The sequence below is a fragment of the Jatropha curcas genome, chromosome 4 (assembly GCF_041381405.1).
Source record: "Jatropha curcas cultivar XTBG-Jc1 chromosome 4, XTBG_Jcur_1.0, whole genome shotgun sequence".
In the NCBI taxonomy this organism is placed as follows: Eukaryota; Viridiplantae; Streptophyta; class Magnoliopsida; order Malpighiales; family Euphorbiaceae; genus Jatropha; species Jatropha curcas.
In genome coordinates, this window is record NC_143154.1 from 10627617 (window position 1) to 10655367 (window position 27751).

The window sequence follows — 27751 nt, forward strand, 5'->3', positions numbered from 1 at the left end:
CTCTATTCGACCAGCTAGAGGGTTGATCTCACTAAACTAACGCCGAAAATGGAATCCTTGGTGAATTTCGAGTCAAATGGTATGATCGTGGCGAATTTCTGGGCATTATTGATCTTTCGCCCACCGTAGACGGCGGCGGCGGCGTTCCGGTGGCCGGCCGGCGACATTCCGGCGAGGCCCCAAGAGGCAGAATGATCTCCTCTTCGCGCGGATCATGGAATTGTAATCTGATTCTCTAACGGTACGCCCTAAGACCTATTCTCCCATTTTCAGCATAAATTTTAAATTTTAAATTTATAGTTGAATAAATTGAATTCTAACAAATAATTAGTTAGATATAATTCTTGTTAAGAATTAGTTAGGGGCATATTGTTAGAAGCAATTAATTTTGAATATTGCTAAATACATTTCATGAATATTAGTCGTAATTAGAAGATTTGATATTGAAATGAAAATTTTTAATGTTTATGTTGGTTAACTTAGGAATTTTATTAAAATATTAGTAGGAGAAATTAAAAATCTAAGGCTTAGACGAGTAAGTATAATATAGAAAGTATCAATGAAAGTTTTTGTATTTGACTTGGCGAATCAAGTTTTATTATAAAAATATATAGTTATTTGGTAATTAGGTATAGAATACTTAATAGTATCTTGGAAATATATTCAAAGGCTAGTATGACTTATTGATTATTTGGCTTGGAGTTATTAAGTGCATGTGTGTGTGTGTGTGATGGATAATGTATGCAGTCTAAAGTGGATGGGTTGTTTGGATGGATTGCCCGATCGATGGGTTGTATGAATTGAGTAAACGAATGATTGACATATAAGGTTATGGCGGACGGGATGAGTTGATGCGAATTGCCCGATGGATGGGCTTTGAGAATTTATTATTGAATTGTGGGTTAAGCAAATTTTAGGGGAGGTTCTGCTGAAATTTCGATAGAACTAGGCTAGTCTTAATTAATAATATATTAATAGGTTTATTTAGATTAATTCTTTAACTGATACATAATAAATAAAGTTCTCTAATTACTTTATTATTACCATTATTACTCATTTATTTGATTATTTATTTATTATTATTATTTTTTTTTTGCATATGGATGTTTAATTGTGCATTGCATTACAATGTTTAATTGATTAATATGTTTGCATTTAATTGCAATGCTTGATTAGTTGTGTTGTGATAATGCTATGCCTTGTTCGTGTGGAGTTGGGATGAAGTGGGTCAGCATGGGTTTGTGAGGACGGTCCACGAGACCGTTGGCTGTATGGGAGATCAGCACCTCGTATGCACCTGATGATATGATATGGATGATATGGAAAACCACAGGGTGGCCTCCTGTTGGTGTGGAAAAGAAAAGAGAGAATGGAAAAACAATGAGAGGACTGGTCAAGTGAGGATTAGACCGGTCGGCCATGTATGGGAGATTGGCTCCCTAATGCACACGTTATGAGAGGATGGGCCATGTGAGAGGATGGCTCATAGGGGGATTCGGTGACGCCACTGACCAATTTCCATGTGATGTGATTATGTGAAGATGTTAATAATTATGAGTGCTGGTGATATGCCATTTGTGTGATTGGTTGCGTGAGCATATAACTAGTCGGATGACTAGATTGATATGTTTACACATTTGTGTGCATGCGTGTGTTGTTCAATAATTATTACTCCTTAGAAATCTCACATGTCTTGTTTGACTTTTCAGGAAGTAATTTTCCCTTTAATTCGATTTAAGCTCGGTTTCTTTGCCGCAAGGCTGGAAAGAAATTTTACTAAATAATTATTTTGCTATGTAACTATGTGTATAAGAATCCATGTATACCTATCAGTTTAGTGACTCCCCAGTTGAAGAATTTACATACATTTAGTCGCGTATTGCTATAGATGAAATAATTCTGAGAGCCCATATTATAAATGTGATGTATTGTAAATTAGGCCCGAACTGTGGAATGTTGTAGATGATAAATTTGGGCCGAGGTATAAAATATTTATGAGGTTTATTTTGTATAGTAATATGGGCTAAATGTTTGAAATTTATATTGAAAAAGTGGAATTTTAGTGATTCAGGCTTACTACGGGATTGGGGGCCTTCAGCTTACCTGGGCCCTAGTGCCGGTCCGGCCCATGGTTTCGAATCGTGACAAAAACAAACCTGACATTCCCATTGATGATTCTACTGAAGAAGAAAGGAATAACTTCCTTCGTCATACTAATGATGATGAGCAAGCGACATGTGTGATGTTAGCTAGCGTGAGTTTTGAACTTCAAAAGCAGCTTGAGAATATGGATTCTCGCACCATTATCTTGCATTTAGGGAGCTGTTTAACTCCTAAGGTAGGTCTGAGAGGCATGAGACCTCTAAGGAATTGTTTCGCTGTAAGATGGCAGAACGCTCCAGTTCGTGTTCACATTCTAAAGATGATTGACTATATTGAAAAAATTGGGCCAATTGGGCATTACCATGAACCATGATCTGAGTATTGACGTAGTCTTACAGTCCTTACCACCCAGCTATTCATATTTTATTTTGAATTTTAATATGAACAAGCTGGATGCCTCCTTACTTGTGTTGCTTGGTATGCTTATCACTGTTGAAGGAGCCCTTAAGAAGGATAAAACTCCTATACTTCTAAGGCTAAGAAAAAGCTTAAGAAGAAGCAGAACAAGAAGAAGGCATTGAAGCTCAATGGAGGTGTAATTAAAGAAAAGAGTACATGCCACTACTGTGGCAAAGATGGCCACTGGAGGAGGAATTATAAGGACTATCTTGCGACTGTGAAAGCAAAGAAGCTTGCCGAAGCTTCTACTTCAGGTATATTTATGATTGAAATTAATCCTTCTATTTTTAGTTCTTAGGTATTAGATACCTAATATGATTGTCATATTAATAATATGCAGGAACTAAAGAAAAGTAGAAAATTGAGGAAAGATGGACCTACATGTAGCCTGTGGAGCAAATGTTGTTGCATTATCTGGCTTAGTATGAGAATTAAATAATTATTATTTTATTTTCAGTATTTAGTAGAAACATTGTTTTCAGTTTCGTATCAATTTTTGAATAATGGATTCAAATTTTGTTATTGAGAAAAATGATTGTTCTTTTTACAATAATAATATTTTATGGAACTGGAATTCATATAGATGATTTCTATAATGTTTCTATTGATAGACTCCTCATCAACATAAACAGCAAGAAACCTAAAAATAGATAATAAAACCTATCTTATCTTTGGCATGATAGACTTGTTTACATTGAGAACCAAGAATCACTAAGTTGCATAAAGAAAGTTATTTTGAACCTTTTTAATTATGAATCATATGAAACTTGTGAATCTTGTTTAATGGGTAAAATGACTAAAACACCCTTTACGTGAAAAGGTGAAAGGTCAAAAGAATTATTTTATCTAATACATTTAGATGTATGTAGACCAATTATTACCCAGGCCATAGGTAGATATGAATATTTCACTATATTTACTAATGACTATACTAGATATGGTTGTGTGTATATATAACGAAAAACAAATCTGAATTTTTTTGAAAAGTTCAAGGAATTCAGAAATGAAGTTAAGGAACTAACTAAAAGTATTAGAAAACTTCGATCCAATCAAGGTGGAAAATACTTAAGTTTAGTGTTTCGAGATTATCTATTAGAAAATGTGAATCGTACCTTATTAGATATAGTACAATCCATAATGAGTCTTGCAAAATTATTTTCATCCTTTTGAGGATATACATTAATAATGCGATATACCTTCCAAATAGAGTTCCATCCAAATCTGTTGATTAAATTCCATATAAGATGTGGGCCAACACGCTTATGTGAAGCATTTGGAATCTTATAAGCTATAAGCTAAATGTAAGTTTATGGGATATACAAAAGAAATTATTGGATATTATTTCTACCATCCTATTGAGAGAAAAATTTTTATCTCAAAACATGCTACCTTTCTAGAAGAGGAATTTATCCTTAAAGGAAGCAGTGGGAGCCAAGTAGAACTTGAAAGAACCTCAAACATACATTAAAGATGGACTAGAACAAAAGATTGTTACATTAGATTAACAGTCAAAATACATTGGTAAAAGAATCGCCGCGTAAATTTATTAGGATGACTATGCTCCTACAAAGGTTGGACCTTCTTGTGGAGACTCGTACCTAACAAATATAAGGGAGCAATGTTTGACATTTTACTTGTAATTGCAGCATATTGTGATTATGAAATTTGTCATATTTATGTCAAAACTACATTCTTAAATAGCAAATCTTATGATTTTTGAATCAAAAGAATTTCCTAATATAGTAGTAGACCGCAAAAGTCCATTGGTAGACTTAAACAAGCCTTTGCGGAATGAGAACATCCATTTTAATGACATAATCAAAATAGTTTGATTACATTAAAAATGTGGATGATCTTTATGTGTATAAGAAGATCAATGGGAGCAGAATGATATTTCTTATTTTGTATGTTAATAACATATTAATAATAGGAAATTACATTCTACTACTTGTGAACCCCTCCCCAAAACATCAATGGCATGGCATATGAATGCATGTGACTAAGGGCAGAAAATGCACGTGAATGTATGAGTCGCCACCTTGTTTAATTATTTTAGGGTAAACTAGGAAAAATCCCTAAGTGACTCCAATTTTAATTAACCTAAATGCTAGATTAATTAACCCAATGTTAAGGCATGGTCTACGAACCCGAGATGGATCCCGAGACTATGTCATGCTGATGAACTAACCAAAACAATGAATGCTTTGCAGGGTAAATGATGTAATTAGGCCAATGAAAAATGTTTATGTGATTTCGACTTGCCGCCCGAGGTTAAATCCCGAACGTGCCTACGTACTTCCGTTTGAATGGAAGATCAAAGTCGACGTAGTTCGATAGGCCTCTTTTAGAGGGCTTTGAATGGGGATGCTTTATGCATGAGTGTGTGTATGCTTTGTGCATTTTGTTTAGGCATTTTGCCAAAGATTGATTGTTTCAGGCATTTGATGCCAAAAATGTTGATTTTAATGGCTTGTAGCGAAAAAGTTTGATTTAGGCAATTGTTGCCAAAAAAAGGTTGATTTTAAGGCTTTTAGCCAAAAAAAGAGTGATTCAGGCAATTTGATTGCCAAAATGATTGATTTTAGGCGATTGTCGCCAAAATGATTGATTTTAAGGCTTTTAGCCAAAAAGAGTGATTTAGGCAATTTGATTGCCAAAATGATTGATTTTAGGCGATTGTCGCCAAAATGATTGATTTTAAGGCTTTTAGCCAAAAGATTGATTAATTTTAATGCATTTTGCCAAAGCTTTTGATTTAAGCAATTTGTCGCTAAAAAGTGGTTAATCTAATTTATTGGCAATTGGTTTGCCAAAAATTGATTAACTGAATTGTAATGTAGGCAATTGATTGCCAAGAAAAAATGTGTGTAATGAAGGCTATTTAGTCACAATTATTGATTAATTGGACTTAAGCCGCATTTGTTCGATATAGAGGCAATTTCACCGTAGTTATTGATTAACTAGGCTTTTTAGCCAATATTGTCGGATTTAAGCTTAACACCACGATTATTGACTAACCGGGCATTTAGCCTAAATTTATTTAATTGAGGCAGTTTATTTACCTAAAGATGTCATGAATGCATTTATCCAGTTGTAGAATTATTAGGAGTAGAAGAGAAGAATGTATGAAATGCTAAAATTAAATAGGCAGAGTTTAGTTCATGTACCTGATTTAATCGACGGCCACTTCTTAACTCCAGGTTAAGCTCCTCGTTTGGGGAATATTAATTTAGAATTAATTTAATTTAAGTGGCCAAATATTAAAGCAAGAAAGCAATAAAAGCTAAATTAAAAATGCAGAAAAGTAGTAAAAGAAAACGCAAGGAGCGTAGGGGAGAAGGAGCGTCCGTCAACACAGACTGAGTGAGGAAAACAGAAGGCCCGGGGCCACTATTTATAGGCGAAAATCGGACAGTTTCGGCGGCTGGGTTTGGTGGCCGGGCCGCTGGGCCTCAGCGGCTGTGTCGCCGGTGCTCGGCGGCTCGGCCGCCGGCGGTCGGCGGCCAGGGCCGCTGGAAGCCAGCGGCCAGGGTCGCTGTGCTTGGTGGTTTTGCTAATTCTCGCTCCGGAGGCTTTTTCGGGAGCTCCAGACCTCCGAAAGAAATTCCGGGACCAGTTCCGCGATCCTCACGACGTCCCGGACGTTTCAAGTACCATATTGGCATACTTTCGGTGAACTTTCAAAATGGCCTTTGGTCCGGTCGGACTGTTTGCAGTCCAGGAAAATTGGCTCTTCGAGCCTCAAAATTTGGGTATTCACAGGCGACTGCAGCCGCTGTCGCCGGCGGCTGCCGCCGCCGGCTATAGCGGCTACCGCCGCCTTTAAGGGCGGCCGCCATCGCCGCGATTGAGAAAACTGGCTTTTAGAGCCTCAAAATTTGAGTATTCACAGTTGCCCCCCACTGGCTATCATAAAAATGATTTATGAGAGCCAGTGGCTATCTGAAGGAGCAAATTTTGAGGATGGGCAGAGGAGGAAACCCCGTCGTGGTTTTTTTTCTTTGAAATGATCAAATGCATGGATTTATGTTTGTAACTTAAAGATGTTTTTGCCTCTTAGAGGACTTGAAAAGATGTTTTGCCTCTTAATGAGGGCTTGAAAAGAGATTTTGCCTCTTAGAGGACTTGAAAAGATGTTTTGCCTCTTAATGAGGGCTTGAAAAGAGATTTTGCCTCTTAATGAGGGCTTGAAAAGATGTTTTGCCTCTTAATGAGGGCTTCAAAAGATGTTTTGCCTCTTAATGAGGGCTTGAAAAGAGATTTGTTTTATTTTTGTTTTTTTTTTCTTTGAGAACCAAGGGTCTACCTAAAGTCGAGATGATCCAATGGTTTGGTTTTGGATGAAAAATGGTTGGTTATTGGTTAGGGTTTCACCCTAGGTTTTATTGTGAAAGAAAAGGTTAACCATTAACCGGGTTCTACCCTGGGTTTGTGTAAAAGAGATTGATGATGGTTGGGTTCCACCCTGGGTTGTGTATGTTTTTTTTTTTTATAACACTTGCCCCTGAATCCGACTTGGAGGATTTTGCCCCTGCTTGAGAGAATTTCTTCTTAATGAAAGACTAAAAATTCCGTGATTACTTCTGTGATGGGAGAATGGTGAAGGGTCTTATCACTTCTTGCCCCTAGAATGGTGTTGACCATGGAATACTTCAAGACATTGGTGTTGTACTTATCCAATCGATTGAGGAATCAAAGAGAACAAAGCCACTTATATGACTCGAGGAAACGAACAATGTGGATGACATCGCTCGTCTGAAAGGATCGAAGAAACGATGGTCCGAGTGGAGACGAGGTATTAAAGAATTACCTCTCAACGATTATATTTGACATTTTTTAGGGTTGTTTTGGAAACCCGGGGGATTGAATTGACATTTTCCTCTCTCTCTTTTTTTTTTCGAGGAATGACTCCAAGAGTGATGCTTTCAAAACGAACTTTTGAGAATGACTCGAGTTTCGTGACTCGTTGTGGAGTGACCACTGGTGATGGAGACTTGATTTTAGAGACTCATTGGAGACTCGATTTAAAGACTCAAATTTTTCTTGTAGTGAATTTTGACTCGAAGGAACTCAGTGATTCCTGGAAAAAATGATTTATATACTCCCAAGGAGACCTTTGAAGGGGATTTTTTTTTTTTTAAGGACATACTTTGCTGTTTATCCTACAAAAATGGACTTTCTAAAAGAATTCATGAAAGCACTTTTTGTTTTTTTTTTTTGTTTTTTTTTTTTTGCCTTAACTTTTGCCTAGTAGCCGCCCTTTCGGGTTTTTGACTCTAGCAGGCTCTTTGGCCTAACTTTTGCCTAGACCGCCCTTTTGGGTTTTCAGCCTAGCGGGCTCAATTCTTGCCTGAAGCCGTCCTTTTGGGTTTTCAACTCCAGCTTTTATTTTCTTTTCTTCTCTTTTTTTTTATTTTTTATTATTATATTTTTTTTATTGGCAAAGAGAAAATGCTTTTTATGATGCAGACTTATGTTTGTGACCGCGCCTTTGTGGCTGCCTACGTATCTCCAAGAACTCTTCGGGGGATAGGGAGAATCAAGTCTTTCGTAGTTCCTTCCGGGACGCGAACTTCGTGCTCGGTTGGTGCGGAATTCATCTCCGACTTGATGTTAGTGCGGAATTCAATTCCGACTTAATGCTGATTGTGGAATTCATTTCCGATTTGATTTCTTCGGCATTCCTTCCCGACTTGATATTAATACAGAATTCATTTCTGACTTTATTTCTTCGCGGGATTTCTTCCCGGCTTGATGTCTTTATGGGATTCATTCCCAACTTTGATGTCTTTATGGGATTCCTTCCCGACTTGATGTTAATACAGAATTCGTTTCTGACTTGATTTCTTCGCGGGATTCCTTCCCGGCTTGATGTTGAATCAACTTATTGACTCGAGCTCGTATGATAGTGATGACCCTAGGCGAATCTGACTTTGTTGTTGTAGTGGTTTTACCACTGGTTGACTGAAATATGACTTGTATTCATCACAAAGAGTTTTGAATACCCACATTGTGGTGGTAACTTGAGTGGCTTGAGTGTTGAAGAAGCTTTTATGCTTTGAGTTTGTGGCTTCGCCATGTTTGAATTCTTGAGGTTAATTTGATCCCTTTTCTTGAACTGAATTTGAAACTTATTTCCTCAATGGTTCTCCTCTCCATAAGGAATTTTGAGGAGACTCTTCCTTTTCCTTGTTTTGGGAAATGATCCTTGTTTATAAGGACACTTGTACCTGTGCCATGCTTGGCGCTTGATTTTCAAGGTGTTTGTTGTCATCCAATTCGTGGAAATGACTACTTCTTTTAACTCGCTTTTTCAAAATGTGAGCAGCCGCTTGGTCTTTGTCCTTATGGCTGAAATAATTTGTCATCTACCCTTGATGGGCTTGAATTTAACGGAGAGCTTGTAGTTGACCCGTTTTTGACAACTTGATTTCCTGTAGCTTTGTCCTTGATTTCTTCCTTTTGTGCAGAAGTTCCTTTTGACCCGTTTTTTTTTTTTTTTGCTTGTTTGCTTCCTTTTGACCAGGGGTTCCTTTTGTCCCGTTTTTCCTTTTGCTTACTTAGAAGCAGCCTCTCCATAAAGAATTTCGAGGCAACTTGATTCTGAGATGACTTGAGTAGTGTATGGATAGCATTGCGACTTCGTGCAGACCCAACCCAATTCCAAACATAACTTCTTTATTCTGTCGCTTTTAAGCTCAAAATGCAGACACCTCTCTGTCGGAGCATCTTCCATTCCTGGGTTTTCGGAGAAACCATTCTGGCCCTAACCCCTTCAATCGGCTTTGCCTCGGTACTGTTTGAAGTCTTACGTACCCTTTGCTGGATCCGTTCCATGATTACCCTTCAAAACTTTGCCTTTGATGGTGCTTCTTAGGATGCCCGCAGCTTTGATTGATGCAGAGCAAATGAATGCATTTTTCTTTGCCAATTTTTTTTATCATCATTTTTTTATTTTTTTATTATTTTTTTTTTCAATTTTTTTTGCTTTCACAGGAAAGGATGATTAGAACGTAAACTGATCCCTTTTTATTGATAAGACAAAATTTGTGTACAAAAGACACTTAGATTTACAAATTTGAATTGAATGACAAACTTGAATGGAAATGAAAATGAAAAGAGAAAACTAGACCCTAAAAGATAGACTCTAGGTGGACTGTGATGGACTAGGATTGGATTGACTGTAGTGACTTTGTTCTTCTCGATGCTTAAATCGATCAGACATGTTGTTGTTGGTCTTGAACAATTCCTTTGTTCGTTTGGAGGCTTGATCTCAACCTTCTCAGGCACAAACTTCATTCATTTCTAAGAAAAGTTCGAAAGGATCGAACGATTCTTGTTCAGCAATTTTTTTTTTTTGCATTAATCCCATGGTTAGGCAAGGGATTGGTTGATATTCAGCTTGCTCTTGGGGATGATGGACCCATTGTCAACCAGGTCTTGTAGACGGTTTTTCAAAGTCCAGCATGATTCTGCTTCTTGTATGAGTCTTCTTTGAGCTGACCCAACTGGATTAAGTCTTCCACCTTAGTTGCAGTCGCAATGAGCGATTGGAACGTAGGCAAGTACTGTGTTTGAAGTTGTGACCGGTAGACAGGCAGTAAATTCTTGATTATTATGTCAACTTGTTCCTGTTCAGAGGGTCGGTTGATCATTTGAGCAGCTTTGGCTCTCCACCTCGAAAGGAACGAGGAGAAGGGCTCATTGTTCTTTTGTTTAGTGGTTTCCAGCTCCCTCTGGGTAACATCCACTTCGATATTATAATGGTACTGCGTGTTGAAAGCATTGCATATGTCCTCCCAATTCTTCATTTTGGAACGATCCAAGCTCACAAACCATCTTAATGCAGCACCAGTCAAAGATTGCTGAAACAACTGAGCAAGGGGCTTGCTGTTCAGGCCAAACAGGTTGAGGGCACCCACATACATTTTCAGGTGCGTTTTGGGACAAGTGGTTCCGTCAAACTTGTCCATGTTAGGCATTTTGAACTTCATGGGCAGTCTTGCTTCAGGGAACAAGGACAAGGAGTCCATGTCCACCACTTCCTTGTGTGTCTTAAGGGCAGTAATAGACCTTTCCAGGAGTTCTATTTTCTCTCTTATTTTCTGAGCTTCCAGCTCAGAAGCAGTTCTGGAGGGCATGTCATCCAGGGCAGGGTTTGAGGACGTCGGTGCAGCACCGGGTCCCTGATTGGAGGCAGCAGGTCCGCTTCCCCCGGCTGAAGCTCCATTTCCATTACCACCACCTAGTTCAGCTATTAGGGCAGTCCTTTGGGCAGCCAATGCCTCATTCATTCTAACCTCCATTCTGGCCTCCAATTGTTCAATGAGGTTTTGGATATCAGACAGTGATGCCATTGGTGTAGTCGGGGTTGTTGGACTTGTGGGTGAGAGCTCAGTTGGTGTTTCAGGTACAGGTGGTCTTTGGAGGGGTACCTGTAAAAGGACATAGTCAAAATGATTAGACTATCCTATATAAGGTGTTTTCATAGGGTGAGATAGTGTGAGGTAGGGTAGTGTAAGGGTAAGGTATTTGGACTTGACCCTTGTGATGTGGGGTGGTATGACCAAACAATGTAGGGTAGCGTTGGTAGGCTAGGACACCTAGGATAGGACCCAATGGGATGTGATATGTAAGGTAGAGTGCCTAGGGCTGGACACCTCGACTTTTCGAAAGGCCCTAAGTTCTCAAAGAATTTTTTTTTTTTTTTGGGCCTTGGGGGCCAAAATGTGAATTTTTGGGCCTTTGGGGCCAAGATGTGCACTTTAGGGCCTTAGGGGCCAAAATGGGAATTTTAGGGCCTTAGGGGCCAAAATGTGAATTTTAGGACCAAAATGTAATTTTTAGGTCCCAGGGACCAAAATGTAATTTTTCAGGTCTCAGAGACCAAAATATAATTTTCCAGCTTTAAAATGGAATGTTTTTTTTCAAGATTCTCTTTTTTATCATTTTCCAGACCCCTTTTGTGAAGTATGGGATGAATGCGTGAATGCGCAAAACATCACGTTATAATCTGTTCATGATATGCTTCACATCATTGGGTGCATACAGTCCTAAGGGATAGGTTCTATAGGCTATGACGCAAATAGAGAATCGGCTTATAAAGGGACCCTTGAACCTTGAGCATGGATATACCTAACCACATGTGAAACAAAGAGTTTCGTGTGGGTCCAACAGTACGCATGCCCATGGGCCATCTCCAAAAGGATTAGGGATGGTTTGCGGTAATAGGGAGGACGCTTTGGCTGTCCGTCGACATAATCAAAGAGACCTGCCGATCAGCGCTACTTGCTATCCAGACTCAGAAGTTTGAACAGAGAGAGAGGAAATTCATTTGAAATTCATTTTTTATGCAATGGAGAAAAAGATTCTCAATCGTGCAAATAAATCAACAAATTCAAATGTTTTCATCAAATTTGTCAATTAAGTTCAAATCTCCTCCTCAAGTATTCTTAAAGAAAGAACACCTGATTCGTGATAGGGTATCGTGCAAAACAAAACATAGTAAAATAAAACCCTAAGGAAGGGCTAGTTAGTTTACACAGCAATTGTAGTCCACTTATGCAAAAAGATTACACATTTTCCCCAGCAGAGTCGCCAAACTGTGAACCCCTCCCCAAAACATCAATGGCATGGCATATGAATGCATGTGACTAAGGGCAGAAAATGCACGTGAATGTATGAGTCGCCACCTTGTTTAATTATTTTAGGGTAAACTAGGAAAAATCCCTAAGTGACTCCAATTTTAATTAACCTAAATGCTAGATTAATTAACCCAATGTTAAGGCATGGTCTACGAACCCGAGGTGGATCCCGAGACTATGTCATGCTGATGAACTAACCAAAACAATGAATGCTTTGTAGGGTAAATGATGTAATTAGGTCAATGAAAAATGTTTATGTGATTTCGACTTGCTGCCCGAGGTTAAATCTCGAATGTGCCTACGTACTTCCGTTTGAATGGAAGATCAAAGTCGACGTAGTTCGATAGGCCTCTTTTAGAGGGCTTTGAATGGGGATGCTTTATGCATGAGTGTGTGTATGCTTTGTGCATTTTGTTTAGGCATTTTGCCAAAGATTGATTGTTTCAGGCATTTGATGCCAAAAATGTTGATTTTAATGGCTTGTAGCCAAAAAGTTTAATTTAGGCAATTGTTGCCAAAAAAGGTTGATTTTAAGGCTTTTAGCCAAAAAAAGAGTGATTCAAGCAATTTGATTGCCAAAATGATTGATTTTAGGCGATTGTTGCCAAAATGATTGATTTTAAGGTTTTAGCCAAAAAGAGTGATTTAGGCAATTTGATTGCCAAAATGATTGATTTTAGGCGATTGTCGCCAAAATGATTGATTTTAAGGCTTTTAGTCAAAAGATTGATTAATTTTAATGCATTTTGCCAAAGCTTTTGATTTAAGCGATTTGTCGCTAAAAAGTGGTTAATCAAATATATTGGCAATTGGTTTGCCAAAAATTGATTAACTGAATTGTAATGTAGGCAATTGATTGCCAAGAAAAAATGTGTGTAATGAAGGCTATTTAGTCACAATTATTGATTAATTGGACTTAAGCCGCATTTGTTCGAAATAGAGGCAATTTCACCATAGTTATTGATTAACTAGGCTTTTTAGCCAATATTGTCGGATTTAAGCTTAATACCACGATTATTGACTAACCGGGCATTTAGCCTAAATTTATTTAATTGAGGCAGTTTGTTTACCTAAAGATGTCATGAATGCATTTATGCAGTTGTAGAATTATTAGGAGTAGAAGAGAAGAATGTATGAAATGCTAAAATTAAATAGGCAGAGTTTAGTTCATGTACCTGATTTAATCGACGGCCACTTCTTAACTCCAGGTTAAGCTCCTCGTTTGGGGAATATTAATTTAGAATTAATTTAATTTAAGTGGCCAAATATTAAAGCAAGAAAGCAATAAAAGCTAAATTAAAAATGCAGAAAAGTAGTAAAAGAAAACGCAAGGAGCGTAAGGGAGAAGGAGCGTCCGTCAACACAGACTGAGTGAGGAAAACAGAAGGGCTGGGGCCACTATTTATAGGCAAAAATCGGACTGTTTCGGCGGCCGGGGTTCGGAAAGGCTGGGTTCGGCGGCCGGGCCACTGGGGCTCGGCGGCTGTGTCGCCGGTGCTCGGCGGCTCGGCCGCCGGCGGTCGGCGGCCAGGGCCGCTGTGCTTGGTGGTTTTGCTAATTCTCGCTCCGGAGGCTTTTCCGGGAGCTCCGGACCTCCGAAAGAAATTTTGGGACCAGTTCCGCGATCCTCACGACGTCCCGGACGTTTCAAGTACCATATTGGCATACTTTAGGTGAACTTCCAAAATGACCTTTGGTCCGGTCGGACTGTTTGCAGTCTGGGAAAATTGGCTCTTTGAGCCTCAAAATTTGGGTATTCACAGGCGACGGCTGCCGCTGTCGCCGGCGGCTGCCGCCGCCTGCGATAGCGGCTACCGCCGCCTTTAAGGGCAGCCGCCATCGCCGCGGCTGGGAAAACTGGCTTTTAGAGCCTCAAAATTTGAGTATTCACACTACTATAAAAGTTTAGTCATCCAAGAACTTCTCCATTTGAGAAGTGACTTATATACTTGGTATTAAAATCTATAAGAATAGATTCGATAGGCTACTAGGATTATTTGAATCCACATATGCTAATAAAGTGCTAAAACAGTTTAGTATGGAGGAATCCAAAAGCGGATACCAATCTATATATCAATCTGATCCGGATGAAAGTCACCGGACTGCTGTTAAAACCATCCTTAACTATTTAAAAATAAGTAAGGATACTTTTTAGTTATGGAGAAACTAATGAACTAAGACTTCATGGATACATTTATGCCATAGGATAAAACACATGGGTAATTGACTTTAATGCAAGTGGGAGGTTGTTAGTTATATGCCCTATAGCCAATTTGATTGGTTGTATTTTCATTATAATATTTCATGTAAGAAATATTTTATTATTAATAAAAGACATTTATTTATCTTTTATATTTTATTGATTGCATCTTGGTAAAAGATAAAGTCCATGAGACAATTCTACAGTTGGTTCAAGGATCAATTGTATCTTGAGATTTTGATGATCATGCAAACAAATAAATTTAATATTTTTATATGTGCTAATATTAATTTATACATGATTTTTTTTTTAAATATGGAAATTGCTAAAGAAGGCAAGTCCCTTCAAATCCAAGGTTTTGAAGATCATGAAGGTTATTGAAGATTTCTTTTTAGTGGTTAGTATCTTAGGATATTTTGTAGGATAGAGAGAATATTCTTTTATAAGCACAAAAATATTTTTCTTATCCCTCAAAAGGATTTTTGAAAATTACCTTAATAATAAAAGTCAAAACTTAATTTTTTTAAATTTATTTACCAATTTGAAAAAGATTTGGCTTAATTATTTTTGGTAACAAAATATTTGAAAGAGATTTGAATATCTTTTATTGTTTTCGAAAATTACCTTAATAATAAAAGTTAAATCTTGATCTTTTTAAATTCACTTACCTATTTGAAAAAGATTTTGGCTTAATTATTTTTTGTAACAAAATATTTGAAAGAGATTTGCATATAATTGCATTTTCAAAAATCATTTTATAAAAAGGAAAGTCAAATCTTTTATTTAATCTACTTTCCTAAATGAAAAGATCTCAAATATTTTTGGCAATAAATATGTAAAGATATTTTCGTATCTCTTATTTTTTTGAATGTCAAAAATATTCCTTAAACTAAAGATTTTATGCTGTCTAAACGGGATCTTCATCCCTCTATATAAGACATTTTCCTCTTATGAAAACTTGGGTACTTTATTTTAAGAGTAAGAGTCCATTGATCATATGTTTTAAATCTCTCGAAGCTCTCTCTCAAAAACCCCCTTATTTCTTTTCATCTTTTTGCTTAACGAATTATTTTTAAAGAGAAAAGAAAATTTTATATCAACATCTTTCGAAAAACAGTTCTGATCTTTAAATCGATTTTCTAATCTTGATTTCTGTTTTTCATGTGCTTATATTTGCATTTATCTCTATTTATATAGATTCTGTAATCTGTTGTAAACAAGTTTTTTAATTGAAAAACTTTCGTGTAATAGCTTAGGTGAAAAGCTATGATGGTATAGGTTATCAAGCGACATTCTCCTTGTGTGAGATTTTAATGTCTTGATGTGAGTTTTTGTTCTCTGTAAAAACAGAAAGGGTTGAGGTTGACTAGAACCTTTGGAAAATCTAGTGGGACAAAGGTTAGATCTAGGTGTCGATCTATTCCTTTGTATTGTTGGTTTGTCTCTTACCCTTGAAAAGAGATAACATAGTGGAGGATCTCAAAATGAGTCTTGAGGAGTGGATGTAGGCGAGTTAGTGCCGAACCACTATAAATCACTGTGTTTATCTTTATATTTTTTAAAGTTCTGCTTGATTACATTTTACTTACACTTCTGTTAATCTTTTAGAAATGCAAAGTTGTTAATGGTTTTATTGTTCTAAACTCAAATAATATTTATCTTTATTGAACATTAGAACTCTGGATTTTTGCATTGTGATTATACCAAGTTCTAATATGTTCTTCTATATTCAGTATATTTCATAATTTGGGTTTTAATCAGTTTTAAGTTTGCTTAAAGCTTTGTGAAGCAGTTTTAAAATTCAATAACTGTCTTTCATAGCTTCTTTAATATTTGTCTAAACTTTATGAAGTAGTTCAAAACGTAATAACTTTCCTTCATAAAGTGTTTTTGAAATTGATTAAGATATTGTGAAGCAGCTCTAATCAATAGTTGCTCTTTACAAAGTTTTTCTAATTTTTGCCTTAAGCTTTGTGAGGAAGTTCTAATCTTGATAACTTACTCTCACAAACGCATTCTATTTCCGCTGCAAAAGAATTTTGATTTTGTTTTTGAAAGTTAAATTTTTAATTTTTAGAAAACCCAATTCACCCCCCTCTTGGGTTGTGCCATACGTATACGGGACCCACAACTGCTTTGCGAAATAAATTATAATATGGTTATAATTATGAGTTTTATATTTGCATTAAAGCAATGTCTCTAAATATTTCTGGTCAATGTTCTCCTCATTATTGGACGATGATTAGAACTGTTGAGATTGGTACATATTATGTTCTTTCCTTAGGAAAACAGTTGTTCTCATAAGCTAAGATATATATGATACCTAGAACTAATATGTAGGTGTTTGTTATTTAAATAAGTCAACTGAATTGACCTGCATGAGAATTTCATATGGAGAGTTACCAGTGTTTATGGAATACTCAAGTGATGATTGTATAAATGAGTATGTTTTGATTCTTTATACACATTATTCATTCATAAATAATAAGCAATGATTTTTTGGATATAGTAGAAACCGTATGGAGGTTCTTGTGTAATTAAGAGAGGATTCATCACCCTAGTTAAATTAGGAAAAATGTTATAATTGTTCTCTACTAATATTAATCAAGACATCCTTGCGCAAGATAGAATGAAATTTGCAAATTAGATTTAGAATTTCATTCAAATGGTCAATGACTAAGATTAAGAGAACTAACATGATTTAGTAAAGCAGAGACACTTCATGCCTAATTACTAAATCAGAACATTAATGATGAAGGGATATTAATTATACTGATAAATCATGCACTGAAAGGTTAAGTCAAATCACTTTGACTTTCCAAATATTTGGATATTCTTGACATATTGCTAGACAATGTACTTCAAATATTAATTAATTAATTTAATTTATATTTGTTGCCAGCATATTTGGAACCTAGAAGGTCACACACATAAGAATGGATGTGAGAAAGTGAAAACGAGAAATCGAATTAAGTATGACTTAATTACAAATTAGTTTTGGGATGTTAAGGGCGAAATTATAATTTATATTTAATTACAATTTTACCTAAATTGTTAAGTATTGACTTAATTGATTTATGTCTAAAATTTATTAAGATAAATTTTAGATTAAATAAATCAAATAATTTAATTATGATTTATTTATTTAAAAGGTTTAAATAAATAATTATAATTAATTTATATAAGACCTAGGGTTTTCATATATAAGGTATAAGATACAAACTAACTATTAGTTGTTGTTGATAGCAAAAAAACTAAACATAGAGCCTACGATAGCTAGCACCATTATACGCTCTATCTCTCAACCGTCTAAAATAGTTTTAGAGTTTTTCGATTGTCCATTCATGTGGATACTACTAGAGGTTGGACACTTGGACGACTTGTGGTTTGCGATACCCTAATGCGTAAATCAAAGTTTCAAAGAATCTGCAAAAGATGTATTCTTCTAAACAATTTTTTATTGCTTTAATCATTTAAACAGATCCTTGTTCGTATAATTAATTTATTTTAATTATATTATTCCGCTGCGTATTATTGATATTAAAACCCAAAATAAGTGATAACATAATATCTCCAATATAAAAGATTTGCATAACAGAAGATCATATCATATTATCTGAGAATCTAACTTACATCATAAGCATACAAGATGCATGTTTATAGCAGTAACCTACATTGCAAGCAATCGTATAAGTATTCCTGTAAATAAATTGCATAACAAGTAATCATATATAATCAGTCTATAGGTAACTTGTATTGCAAGTAATCATTCATTTATAATTGTATTATCAATATCTTAATCATTAATTTAGATTATTGGGCCTTAACAGTTACTTAGAAACTTACATCATAAGCATACAAGATGCATGTTTATAGCAGTAACTTACATTGTAAGCAATCGTATAAGTATTCCTGTAAATAAATTGCATAACAAGTAATCATATATAATCAGTCTATAGGTAACTTGTCTTGCAAGTAATCATTCATTTATAATTGTATTATCAATATCTTAATCATTTATTTAGATTATTGGGCCTTAACAGTTACTCAGAAGAAACAAAAGCAGAATAGGTAATAGAACAATGTCTGATAATAGTCAGACTAATACTGGTTAGCCTTTTAACAGTAAACTTAGAAAGTCTTTCAGATACAGAGAATCAGTAAAGTGTTTCCACTCATCCTGAAAACGCACACATGTCTGGCATATGATCCTAGCACATTCCAAATCAAATCCATAATGTGCTTTTATTTTTAGAATCAAATAACCACATTCTAGCAACTACTCAACCAAGTCCATAGTACATTTCCATGTAACAACCTTATAATACATTTCCATGTAACAACCTTATAATCCAGATATCATAGAATAACAAAAATAAGTAAGCATACTGAGGATGTAGAGTTTTTTATTTTGACTTTTCCGAAGAAGGAAAAAATCAAATCAAATGGGCTTGATTAATTTTATTTAATAAATCGGTTTTCTTTATTTAACCCATCCATTGATCCCAAAAAAAAAAAAAAAAAAGGTTCTCTTACTTTGGTAAGAGTTTTATTCTATGAGTCACAACCCTTATTAGGGAAAATTCTCAAATTAGTCGATTCTTTGGAATCGACTAACTCAGTTTTAAACCAGAGGTCTGGGAGTTAGGTACGATATGGGAAGGTGTTAAGCACATATATCGCCTAGTTAAACTAGCCTCCTTGTTGTCCATTAATTCACAATTACTCAATAATACCATTAACTAAAATTTGAGGTGTAAAAATTTTTCGATGCAATTTTAAAAATCATGTCAATCATGCAAATTAACAACACATATAACATAAAACATCCAAAGAAGGGTTGAGGAGAAAAGAGTACAAACCAAATCCTAAAATACATTCTACCCATTAATCCCTCCAAATTTCCCAATCCCTTTAATTAATTACATACAAGCAATAAATGAGACTTATTAAGGACTCTTATGTTTTGCCAATATACAACATAGAACTAAAATAATAAAAAGCATTCATACAAAACCAACAACATCAAAAACATCATTCATTCACAGGACTAAATCATACATCTAGAAACATAGGGTACTCATTCATTCACTAAATGATTAAACGATGCATGTTCATAATACAAAATTAATGAAAAAGGGGTTAGTGGAATAATAATCATAATATAATGAATAAAGAGGCATAAATTTAAAGGACAGAATATTTAAAGTGCTTGAAAGTAAGGGACATGAATATAAAAGGCAATAATTTAATGATTTGAACAAGACTAGAGTTCATGGCCTTGATGTTCATCATTAATGATGAACAAATACACAATCACTACTCTTAACCTTGTTTATTGATGTTTATTTGATCCATTTGAGGATAAGAATGCATCCCAAACAAGTTAAGGTTGGGGCTTTACCACTGAATATCCGAATCGGGACCATTTTATTGATCATTGGGTTTTTGGACCTCTGAACTGAAGGGCCTAGCGCCATAGGAAAAGTTGTATGTGCCACACGTAATGGCACCAGGCCCTTCCCTGGTCAGGAAGGATACAGAGCAAGAACAGAGTCAAAAAGGGACTGTCTGAGATGAAGTGGCGCAAGCCACTGGCTTATGGCGCACGCCACATGTAGTGGCTTATGCCACTGCAATTGGCAGTGCACTATAAAGGCATAGAAAACCTCCTTTGGTTGATCCCAGATTTTCCTCATAACTAGACTAGAAACGAAGTAAAGGTCCTCAGGTATTACCTTTTTGGAGATTTCCTCAAAATTCTATGTAAGAATGGATAAATAGAACCAAATGCTTGAGTTCCAGATCCAACAATCTGAGATTGAGGCTTAATAGATGTGTTTCTAGGATTTCTAATGGATCCTTAAGGGTTTTGGTGATTGAGAATAAAAAAAATCAGAACTTGGATCAAAGACAAACACATGTTTTCTTTGATTCTTGAGTTGAGTTTTCAAATGGCAAGAGTTTCCTTTAGTTTCCAAAAAATCCTCCCTTGGGACACTCCCTAATGCCCTATTTATAGGCAAATGGGTGTGTGTGGCCCTATTTTAAGGCTAACGTGGCAAAATGCCACTGGTGAGCCCTAAAATAGGGTCGGGTCCACTTTTATCAAATCGAACAAGGTGGCACGCAAAATGAGGTAGTGCACTGGGCAGGCTCGATGAACTTCTAGAGCCCGTTTTGGTCGCGAAACGCCCGGTAACCTGAAAAAGTAAAAATGGTTAAACACATGTATTTTCTCAGCCACAGACCATTGGTTCGAGAACTTGGATGATTGACAATTTCAGTCCAAACTTACGTGAAAAATAGTTTATCATCACTGAGCCTTTAGGGGCGAAATTTTAGCGTCTACAATTTGCCCTGACTTTGATGATATTTTGCTTTTTGAGCAAGATGTCGTCAAAGTATAAAGTAAATGCGTAAGTAAGAAATACTTGCCTAGTTTGCATTCTTTGCGGCTATCTGTGCCAAACGATAGCTTTTTTCTTAAATGCTCCACTATGGGAGGTTGTTACTATGGACATGAAGGGCAGAGGAGATGTGCTATGGTGATTGTCAGCAGCTCCTATGACTATTTGTTCTAAAATGGCAGCTTTGTTCTAAAATGCTCCACTGTGGGAGGTTATCCTTTGGACGGTGCTTCTTTTAAAGGCTTTAGGTGCCTCGGGCACTTTAATTCTGAAATTCTCTACCATGGGAGGTTGTCACTGTGGACATAAAGGGCGGACGAGATGCGCCATGGTGGTTTTCGGTGGCTTATACGACTATTTACGCTAAACAACAGCTTTGTTCTAAAATGCTCCATTGTGGGAGGTTGTCCTTTGGATGGTGCCTTCTTTAAAGGGTTTTCGGTGCGCCATTTGGGACTTGGATGCACCAGTTAGGACGGCTTGGGTGCACCCCTTGGGATGGTTTTGGTGCGCCACTTAGGACAGCTTGGATGCCTCGAGGGACTTTCATTCTGAAATGCTCCACTTTGGGAGGTACTTATGAAAATAAATTTTCTGATAGGAAAATAGGCCTTTGGTCGATTGTTAGGGTTAGAAATTTTGTGATTAAGCTTGAAAAAGCGTGCACGTGTGAACTATGATTTTGCATAAAAATGCATGAGTCTCAGTGAATTTACGTGAATTCGTGTGTGTTTGGGTGAATTTGCATGAATTCGTTTAAATTCATGTGTTTTCGCGTGAGTTTGTGTTTTGTGTGTTTTCATTGAAAATCATGATGTGGCACGCAAAAAGAGAAAAAGTACTTGTGGCCAGCATTGTGATGCCCCACTTAGGCGACGAGCCATTGACGGGTTACCAGCTAAGCATGAGAGCTAGTTGCAACAAATGGACCTCTGGGCCGAACTGGGCCTGAAGGCTAAAATCAGGTTCATAGGCCCATTAAGCTTTATGAAAGGTCAAAGTAACATTCATTTGTCACTTTCAACCTAACTTACCAAATTTCTCTTTCAAAAACTCTCTTTTCTTCTTTTTTTTTGCTTTTTCTACAACCAAAATTTATGGCTGTCAAAAACGTAACGGATTGGATTCCTGGAGATGTGGTGATCGATCCTGTGTCTCAACCCACGCGCCACGACCTGAAACTTCAGAAGTTTATTTCTGACATAGGGAGTTAATCAGCCTACGACACGATTTATCCAGCCACCTCTGATGGGGCACTTCTGAGGTACTTCAGAACTCCTTTTCTTGCTTTTGTTTTTTTTTTTTTTTTTTTTTTTTTTTTTTTTTTTTTGCATTACTAACACTAGAAACATGCAAAAATTAGGTTAGAAATAAAAAAACTAGGTAGAAGTTTACAGTTTGGGCATTATCGGGCACTTTTGGGCTGTGGTGGGCTGTTGTGGCGTGCGCCGCTGTTGCTATGGTGTGCGCCACTTCTTTGGCTTTAGCTGCGCTACAGCGTTGTGGTGTGCTTCACAGTATTAGTGGTGCACATCACCTGAGTAGTGCCTTACACCACAGTAGCTGTGAAACACCTAATTTTTATCATTTTTTATCATTTTTCCTTGCTTACCTGCATTGAAACATAAAATACATGTGCCTTTGCACTTTGTTAGCATACTTACAGTGATTTATTTTGTAGAAGAACACGAAGCATGAAAAATTCGGCGGCAATGCCTATGTAACCGCTGAGTGGTTCGACCATTTGCATGTGTGAGTTCAGGATCGTATCTGGGAGGCGGGCTTCGGACATTTTATCGACACCTTTCCTCGGGTGTAGGAGCAAATCCTTCCTTTTAGTATTCTAGTGCTCGTGGAGTGGTGGATGGACACTACTCACACCTTCCATCTATTGTTCGGTGAGATGACGATTACACGAGTAGACTTTGCCGCCAGTACCGGGCTTCCTTTTGGAGGGCAGTCAGTTTTTTTTGATGATCGGATGAGGATTCTGAACTAACTAGCCCTATAGGCAAGCCTCTGAGCTGCTATCGGGTACGTTATGAGAGCATTATCTCTCACTATGAGGAGATGCCTCACGAGCGCTTAGAGGAGCTGCAAGTAGATATGGTAGCATGAGCCTACCTCTTTTATCCGTTGTCGACTATCGTATTTACTAACTATGGTAATGATGTAGATTTGGCACTATTACCACCTCTTCAGGATCTAGATGCGACGAGGCAGTGTAACTGGGGAGCTGCTACCGTATTGTATCTATACTACGGGATGGACTTGTATGTCAGAGGAGCGCACTTGAAGGTCGGCTACAGACGCATCATTGAGGTATTAAATCACATTTTCTTTGAGCATTCTCCCTCTTTCCCTTTGCATTCTTGTTCTTTCATTTGTTTATTGATTTCTCCTTTATTTTTTATACAGATCTGGGCCTGTGAGCACCAGGTCCTCCCTATGTCGAGCTTATATGGCTTTGATGGTGACATTAAAGTGAGGACTCTCCCTCAAGGTCGAGCATGGAGATTCGACCGGAGGTATGCTCATACTACCTCGGAGGTTTCGGTATTCCGGTAGTTGTTGAATAGCTTGGCATAGGATTGGGTAAGATGCTACTACCTCTCACAATATATTTCTTTTTCTTTCGTTTTTCTTTTGCTTTTCTTCTTCTTTCCTTTTTTTTCTGATTTTAATTCTTTTCTTTTGATTTTCTCTTTTCTTTCTTTTTTTTTTTTGTAACTTTGCAGATAGAGAGGTATCCATGGGGTAGGTGGCCACATATCCTGACTTCGTCCAAGCGGCCGTTGGGTACCAACATAGATGACTTCTCCTTTTCGGCCTGTGTTACGACGTGTACTACCTCGGGGAGAGGTTTAATGAGCGAGAGCTTAGGCCAAACAGGAGGAGGGTGCCATATGAAGTGTCATACTACATGTTGTCTATGCGGTCTATTTGGCTCGAGCAGGACATTACGGCTACTCGGAGAGGATCGGCTGCCACTGACAATCTGGCTGCTTTTATACCCGTCGCCTATGCCATCTTTGTGTAGACTCAACTCTTAGTCCATATCCCTCCGTCTGAGTTTGACCCTTTTACCGAGGCAGAGGAGCTTGATAGAGGTCCTGCGATGCCCCAGTACAGGTGAGTTTTATCCCCTTTTATTCTATTTTTGACTCTGCCCTACTGTCTTTTCTTTTATTCACTGACTGTCCTTTATTCTTGAAGCGCCAACAGCGCGACAAGCATGTGAGGAGGGGTTTTGATTCCGAGGCTCTTGATACGGCTATCGCCGTTGGCAAGCCAGAGCACAAACCAGGTGCCTCTTTCTCTTTTATCTTGGATCGCACAAGGTAGATAACACAGGGCATGCTGGAGGCCCATCTTGTGAGCCCATACTGGATTTCTCCGCCGGGCTACACCCATTTGAGTATTATCTGGTCTTATTTTGAAAACTGTTCTTTTTATTATTTCACACGCATATTGGATGCCCCTGTCTTATACTGCAGGTGTCCATTTCTGAATGAGGTGTGTCAGTTGTATGAAGCAGCGTGCCTCAATTTAGCGGTGGCGAGACTCTCTGACGAGCACGTATTTGTAAGTATAAAAACAACACCAAAGAGAATATGCAATGCATATGCCATGTATGCATGAAATGCAATTACTAATGTCTATGAATGTATGCAGAGAGCTAGCATGGTGCCTCCAGCTAGTCGAGGTCAGAGGACTCAAAGTGGCGGGCGTGCTGGTAATGGGGCTAGAAATCGGCCAATCATTGTTGAAGAGATCGAGCAGTCTGCCAGTTACGAATTGGAGGAGACAACTTCAAACATGTCTTGAGTCGGCTGCTCCAGTTTACTCTGTTCTATTTTCTTTCTTTGTCTCTTCTTTCTTGCTTCTTTTTGTATTTCGAACCCAGTTTGGGGGAATGGTTCTTTTGTAAAGAAACAGACATATTTTTATTTATATGAAAGCAAATGGCAATTTCTTTACATATCTTTAAGTGGAGATGGTGTATTCTTGCTTTATAACTGATATTTGTAATATTTGTCAATTTTGAACGTTGAAATGCCACAAAATAGCAGGTTTTCCAGTTGTCTGCTACCTAGTGGCATGCGCCACTATGCTGTGGCTTGCGCTAGTAGTGCTGCAGCGGCAACCAACTGTCAAGTCTGTCATTTTATTTCTTGTTATAAAAGCCCATAACACCCATACACGCTTCAAAAGCTTGTTCCTATTTTTCCATATGAAGCTTTCACTCAAAAACTTCCCCAGACTCTTCATTTCTTCCCCATTCTTTATAGATCGGTCCTTGGCACCTTTATTCGAAGCAGTGTTCCGCAGTTTTTAGCCGTGAGGATTGGGATTTGCTTTTACCCTTCGAACTCAATGGGCTGAGCTATTACCGGAATATTTGGGATCAACCCGGATTGCTGCAATTGTTGATTAACCATTTCGACCCTTCGGACAACTTATTTGCCATAATGACTTCAAGATTTGTCCGTTGTTCAAAGAGCTTAGCATCATTTCCGGGGGAGAATACCCATGACCGGAGAGGTTCCTGCTGTGCCCAAGTTGGATATTGATCCTGCTTCAATGATTCTGCCTGTATTCGATTTCTCGGCTGATGTCATGCCCTGCGACCACTTGTCGATCGTGCATTGAGTATGGACCACACTAGCCCACACTGGCCTCCACTTATCTATTTTTGTATTCTTATCCAGTACTTACTGCTCAGTGGTATTGATGGTTATGGCAGCCTTTGGTTGGTGCCTATAGCTGAGCAGATGGCTAGGCGACGCACACCTTCTTAACTTATTCTGGCTAAGACTTTTATTTGGCTAGGAGAGCATGCTCGAGACTCTAGATTGGTACTTGGTCCGATGGGGAGCCCGCTTCTACTGCAGGTAAATGAATTTTCATTTTGTTTTTATTTTCTTTTCTTATTTTTTTCCTTTTTCTTTTTTTTTCATATGCTTTAACTTTTCCTTAAGCCGCCCTTTGCGGGTTTTCAACTTAACGAGCTTCTTCCTTTATTTATTTATTATATATATATCTCTTTTTTTTTTTTTAAATGCATTTGCAATTTTGGGCCTTTGAGAAGCTGCAGGTGATGGATCCACCATCGGACCATCTGATGTACGATTATAGATAGCGAGTTTATGTCTGAGGCCACCGTTGTCTAACTGGCGGCACTGTTGAAGACTGGACTACAATCTTTAAAGATCTCACCTCCAAGGGTGTCAGATGGACTTGCCCCTGGTGGTATATAGAGCGAGTCACAGTTTCTTTGTACATGCTCTGTGTGCCTCTATGTGGATTGAGCATGGTAGTGGCTTATTATCCCAGTCGTGTAGCTAGGCAGTATGGTCATCATCAGGCTGTCCTTGATTACACTCGGTTTTAGGGTCGTCTTATTACATAAGGATTTCTATCTCGCTTTATTTCCACCTAGCGTAGTCACACGACTGTACACATGTAACGCCCCAAAATTTTTTAATCTTAAAATAATATTATTTTATCGGGTCATGAATGGTGCTACAGAAAGGGGGATAATATTTTATTTAGATCCGAGGAAGATATTGAGTAAAGATTCATTAAATGATTGAATATAAAATATTTCAAGAGAGTTGGTATGATTAGTTTATTAAGACTTGATATATATACTGAATGCAATTAATTGATGAATATTAAACTGCTATTGAGGATTTATATAATTATGAAAATATAGAAGTGTTGTTGTGTTATGATGAGTATGTGGAGATGTTGGGAGTTTGGAGTTTAATTGGGAGTGTTTTGTATTCACATGTTTGGTGAGCTTAGTTTTTAAAAGGGAAATTCTTACAGTATTTATGTAGGATTTTTCCCAATCTAGTTTTCAAAAAAAAAAAAAAAAAAAAAAAGAGATGAAAACGAAATGAAATGATTATCTATAAAAAAAAAATTTCTCGCTACTCTTATGAATACTCAATTACTTCTAATTCATAATCTTCAGTTAAGACGGTGTCTCCGGCACCGAATGTGGCATCCGTCGTCGGGTCTCACGGGACACGGCGGAGGGTGTTACAACACATTTCTGATGTGGCAGATACCTCTTCTTCAGACTTATACCACTTGTAGCTACAGGCTTATTCTAAAGTCGGTACTGATTCTGAGTCGGCTGATCTATTGACTGCTAGATTTCTATTAGGACCTTGCATGTAGATGTTCCTATCCTGCTTTCTAATGATATGTACTAGACAATTATTGATAGTGCAATTATATGAATGTATGCACTTATTATGAATGAAATGTCTCTTACTTTGAAAATGCTTGATATATTTCCTACTATTCTATGTCATCAATGTAAATTCACATCATTTGCATATCAACACAAACTTATCATAACAAGCATTAAAGTTAATAAGAACACAAAAGGTGAATTTATTAATTGGCCTTTACCATAAACGTTTCGAGTTATACAAAAAAATTTTTCAGTCTATCCAAATTGACTGGTTCAGTAAATTCATTGCCTTCTATATCTGATAGTTATCACTGCACCTTGAAAGCATTCTCTTAATCAGAAATGGACCTTCCCAGTTAGGCTTGAACTTCCCTCGTGGGTCATGAATGTTTGGCCGCATCTGTTTCAAGACCAAATCCCCTACTCTGAGTAGCTTTGGATGAACTCTCTTGTTGAAGTGCTTTGCTATTCTCCTTTTATACAACTGATCCATGAATCAGGCATCAAGCCTCTTTCCATCTAGGAGTGCTAATTCTTGGTAATGATTCTCTGCCCATTGACATTCTGGAATCTTGGATTCCATCATTGCGCACAAGGACTGGACCTTTATTTCCGTCGATAGCACGACTTCCATTCCATAAGCTAGAGAATAAGGAGTTGCTCCATTCGCTAATTTGGTTGTGGTCCTATAGCCCCACAAAGCATACTATAGCTTGCTTGCCCA